We start from the raw sequence: 5,938 nt of genomic DNA, 5'->3' as shown, positions 1-5,938 counted from the left end.
TGGGAAAACTGGTCAACCACTTGTAAAAGAATGAAACTAGATCACTTTCTAACACCACACACAAAAATAAACTCAAAATGGATTAAAGATCTAAATGTAAGATCAGAAACGATAAAACTCCTAGAGGAGAACATAGGCAAAACACTCTCAGACATAAATCACAGCAGGATCCTCTATGATCCACCTCCCAGAATTCTGGAAATAAAAGCAAAAATAAACAAATGGGATCTAATTAAAATTAAAACACTCTCAGACATAAATCACAGCAGGATCGTCTATGATCCACTTCCCAGAATTCTGGAAATAAAAGCAAAAATAAACAAATGGGATCTAATTAAAATTAAAAGCTTCTGCACAACAAAGGAAAATATAAGCAAGGTGAAAAGACAGCCTTCTGAATGGGAGAAAATAATAGCAAATGAAGCAACTGACAAACAACTAATCTCAAAAATATACAAGCAACTTGTGCAGCTCAATTCCAGAAAAATAAACGACCCAATCAAAAAATGGGCCAAAGAACTAAATAGACATTTCTCCAAAGAAGACATACGGATGGCTAACAAACACATGAAAAGATGCTCAACATCACTCATTATTAGAGAAATGCAAATCAAAACCACAATGAGGTACCACTTCACACCAGTCAGAATGGCTGCCATCCAAAAATCTGCAAGCAATAAATACTGGAGAGGGTGTGGAGAAAAGGGAACCCTCCTACACTGTTGGTGGGAATGCAAACTAGTACAGCCACTATGGAGAACAGTGTGGAGATTCCTCAAAAAATTGCAAATTAGAACTACGTTATGACCCAGCAATCCCACTGCTGGGCATACACACCGAAGAAACCAGAATTGAAAGAGACACATGTACCCCAATGTTCATCGCAGCACTGTTTATAATAGCCAGGACATGGAAACAACCTAGATGTCCATCAGCAGATGAATGGATAAGAAAGCTGTGGTACATATACACAATGGAGTATTACTCAGCCATTAAAAAGAATTCATTTGAATCAGTTCTGATGAGATGGATGAAACTGGAGCCAATTATACAGAGTGAAGTAAGCCAGAAAGAAAAACACCAATACAGTATACTAACACATATATATGGAAGTTAGGAAGATGGCAATGACGACCCTGTATGCAAGACAGGAAAAAAGACACAGATGTGTATAACGGACTTTTTGGACTCAGAGGGAGAGGGGGAGGGTGGGATGATTTGGGAGAATGGCATTCTAACATGTATACTATCATGTAAGAATTGAATCGCCAGTCTATGTCTGACGCAGGGTGCAGCATGCTTGGGGCTGGTGCATGGGGATGACCCAGAGAGATGTTGTGGGGAGGGAGGTGGGAGGGGGGTTCATGTTTGGGAATGCATGTAAGAATTAAAGATTTTAAAATAAAAAAAAAAAAACTAAAAAAAAAAAACCCTAAAAAAAAAAAAAAACCACCACAACAACAAAATAAAATTAAAAATAACAAAACAGAATGGATGCTATTCACTCTCTCTCCAGACTTCCACTGGCCACTCTGTACTCTTCGAGTGGAGGTGGGTCAGTCAGTGTAGCCTAATGCAGGTTAGAGTAAGAAAGTTCCAGATTTTTAGGAATTCACAAGCACAAATCCAGGCCTGCACTGACCCTCAGCGATCTAGACATAAGTCCCCAGACTTGAAAGGACACGGCCCTGTGACAGCCAAAGTACATGATCTCCAGCTTATCTGCAGTTTCCCTCTGCTGCCTTCATTTTTGGCCCTACATTAGCTCTTCTTATCCCTCTGTTAAAAGGTAGAAGATTTGTATAGGGAAAGATATATCCAACTAAATGCAGCATTCCAGAGAAAAACAAGAGAAAAGCTCTTCTTAAGAGAACAATGTTTATAATAGCCAGGACATGGAAGCAACCTAGATGTCCATCAGCAGATGAATGGATAAGAAAGCTGTGGTACATATACACAATGGAGTATTACTCAGCCGTTAAAAAGAATACATTTGAATCAGTTCTGATGAGATGGATGAAACTGGAGCCGATTATACAGAGTGAAGTAAGCCAGAAAGAACAGCAATACAGTAGTATACCAATGCATATATATATGGAATTGAGAAAGATGGTAACAATAGCCCTGTATGTGAGAGAACAAAAGAGACACAGATGTATAGAACAGTCTTTTGGACTCTGTGGGAGAGGGAGAGGGTGGGATGATTAGGGAGAATGGCATTGAAACATGTACAATATCATATAAGAAACGAATCACCAGTCCAGGTTTGATGCAGGATACAGGATGCTTGGGGCTGGTGCATGGGGTTGACCCAGAAGGATGGTACAGGAAGGGAGGTGGGAGGGGGGTTCAGGATGGGGAACACGTGTACACCCGTGGTGGATTCATGTTGATGTATGGCAAAACCAATGCAATATTGTAAAGTAATTAGCCTCCAATTAAAACAAATAAATTTAAATTTTAAAAAAAGAGAACAATGCAAAGAAATAGAGAAAAACAATAGAATGGGATACACTAGAGATCTCTTCAAGAAAATTGGAGAGATCAAGGGAACATTTCATGCAAGGATGGGCAAGATCAAGGACAGAAATGGGATGTAATAAAAACAGAATCGAGGAATAAGAGGTGGTAAAAATATACAGAAAAACTATATTAAAAAGGTCTTAATGACCAAGATAACCACACTGTTGCGAACACTCACTTAGAGCCATACATCCTTGAGTGAAGAATCTTTAGGAAAAATTACTAGGAACAAAATTAGTGGAGGTGATGGAATTTCAGCTGAGCTATTTCAAATCCTAAAAGATGATGCTGTTAAAATGATGCACTCAATATATCAGCAAATTTGGAAAACTTAGCACTGTTCAGAGGACTGGAAAAAGTCAGTTTTTATTTCAATCCCCAAAAAGGGTAATGCCAAAGAATGTTCAAACTACTGTACAATTGCACTCATTTCACATGTTAGTAAGTTTATGCTCAAAATCCTTCAAGCTAGTCTTCAGCGGTAGACAAACATGTCCATGTTTTAAGGACATCAGGATAGCAATAGTTTGACAGTGAGGGGTTAATTTTGTAGAAGCAGATGAGCTTTATCTACACATATCATAATCTTTACAGATCATTGTGAAACAATATTTATTTATTTTACTAAAATAACAAAAGATTTTAAAAACAAATATAAATCGTGTAAAGGCAAAGAAATTCACAATCTGTTATCAAAAGCCACATTCTAAGAAAACTTTGTTCTCTTAACAGAGACAGAAAACTAAATTCCTGTGTGTATCAGCTTACAGTTAATAACAAAATTTGTTTATCTGGTTAGTGTTAAAACGTCTTTTCCATAAATTTGTAAGAAGTAGCAGTATTCTTCCAAAGGCATCAGAGTGAAATCATAGAATGCATGTTTAAAATGTGATTGTATTGAAATTGACAAAGCAACCTGGTCATTGCTGTGACACCTAACTCTTTAACGTGATAACTAGAACTATAATTGACTATAGTATTTTATATATAATACCATATTATAATATTTTATCAGGACATATCAAATCTTCAAGAATTCCACCTAATTTTTACAATACCTATATTAGCAACATGAATCATACAGTACAACCTAAGAAAACTTATCAGTCCTCCAAGAATACTTTGCATGTAATTTAACATGTCAAATAAACACAGGCAGTTTACTATCTCTCTTTGGGATGTCTCATGGGCCTTTTGAAGTCAGCTAAAAGTACCCAAAAGTCAGCTAGAGGTCAAAAGAACTTCATTAGAATTTAATTTTAGGAAGTTCTACCAAAAAATATCAAAAAGGTTTATAACACTCATTCAGATAGGATAATATAAGGTCACTGTGAAACAACAGTTATTCATTTAGCCAAAGTAACAGAAGCTTTCAAAGGTAAACATAGAACAGATCACTTTAGAGGTAAAGAAATTTAAAGTCCATTATCAAGGGCAGTTCAACATCTCAAGAAAATACAAAATTCTTTTCTTGGGATCCACTTTTCTTAGACTTCTTTTTTAAAACAAAACAAAACAATTTGTTCAATTAGAAACAGCCAGCTTTAAGTCAGGGCTACTTTCTTTTTCCTTAATAAAATGTAATTTCAGTTTTTATACCTTTTTTTTTACTAAAAACATACATGCTACTTTCCTTAAGTAACCATAAACTGTCCTTCATATTAGCATTCTGTAGACTGGTGAACATAAATACCAGTGATAGTTTCTAAAAACATTTACTTTGTTATAGAGAACATCTCAGGATGGCACCAAGCATAATTATTAATAATCCAAAATCTCTTTAGTTTCTCTGTAAGAGTGAGTTAATGCTTAATGATTAATGTTTCAAAATCTTATTTTATTTGGAAATGACCTAGCTATTCAATACATTTTCATCATTTAGTTTAGCACAACCCTAGAAATTCAAGTTACCTTACCCTGGTCTGGAGAGACTCTTTTAGACAGACACAGAAGTATAATTCTTTTTTTTTGATGTATGATGATTCATACTTTTGAAAATATTTTCACATTCATTCTTTTATCTGATCTTCACCAAATGTTATAAGATAAGTAAGACAAACATTACCCCCATTTTATAGATAACAAAAAAATAACAAATCTGAGAGACTGAAATGACCAGTTCTATTTTCACTGGAAGGTCATAAAGTAGTTTAGAGAAGAGAATCCAGGCTACCTGGATCATAATGAGGTCCCCTAACACACTTTGCAAAATTATTTCAGAAAACATGAAAGTTCTTGATCTTTTTGGGCTTCAGAAGTTTTCATCCTTTGGTGTTTCTGTTCAGTTTCTTTTGATAGGGCCTTCCTTACCCTTTAATGTCCTTCCTCTGCTTCATACCTCTGGAAAACACACTGGTTAGATCTCTCTTCTTCCAGGAAGCCTTATGAATCTGCCAAGAACTTCCTTCCACTGCTATCTACAGAGATCTGACTATAACAGTTTAACTATAATTATTCTTAATAGAGTTTATCTAAAAGCTTTTGTCTCATTTATATATTTTTCTGTTTTAAAAGTTTCTTTACTTGAGTTACTTTCCTTGTTGGCAAATTTAGCTTAAATTAAATATAGGCACAATAAAAGTATTACACATTGCTGATAACTCAAGACATGATTAGATTAGCAAACAAACATTAATACCTGACATTTAATATTGAATATTTCCCAGTACATGTGAACTGAAATTCATTTAGGCTAGTTTCTCTTGTAACTGTTTGGTTTGTTAAGAGCTTACTTTTCTTTAAGCCAACTGAATTAGAATTCATTTACAAATTAAACTCAGCAATATTATCCAAAAACAAAGACACACATGGAGACATAGATAAATCCAGAGAGACAGCCAGAGATCTAGTAGCTTTCCACTTGAGACTTAAAATGTCTCTTGACACTACCCTCATCTCCCCCCTTGTCTTGCAATTCTAATTTGCCCAAGGCTGAGGTCTCAGGCAAAGTATTTCAAGGACATGGCAAAGGTTGCGTGCTGTGCTAAGTTGCTTTATTTATCTCCAGCTCTTTGTGACCCCAAGGACTACAGCCCACTAGGGTCCATGGCATCCTCTGGCAAGAGTATTGGAGTGGGCCACCATGCCCTCCTCCAAGGGATCTTCCCAACCCAGGGATTAAACCCATATCTGTTGTATCTCTTGTGTCTCGTGCACTGGCAGAAAGATTCTCTCCCTTTAGCCCCATCTAGAAAGCCCAGGCAAAGTTTAACTTGAAGTTTTTTTTTTCTAGACAGGCCTTTTTAATGAGCTAGCTGTTTCAAACTGCATATGCTAGAAGAACTGATTTTGTAGTTTCAAAGGAAATAAGAATCATTTTAACCAGTTTTCTCCAGAGTCTAAAGACTATCATGGCCATCCTCTGTCAAAAAAAGTTATTTTTCCTTTCTGTAGTCATAGTTTTACAGCTGCAATA

Source organism: Ovis aries, chromosome 12 (assembly GCF_016772045.2).
Source record: "Ovis aries strain OAR_USU_Benz2616 breed Rambouillet chromosome 12, ARS-UI_Ramb_v3.0, whole genome shotgun sequence".
Classification (NCBI taxonomy): domain Eukaryota; kingdom Metazoa; phylum Chordata; class Mammalia; order Artiodactyla; family Bovidae; genus Ovis; species Ovis aries.
The sequence above is the reverse complement of the archived record's forward strand: the minus strand, read 5'-3'. Positions refer to the sequence as shown.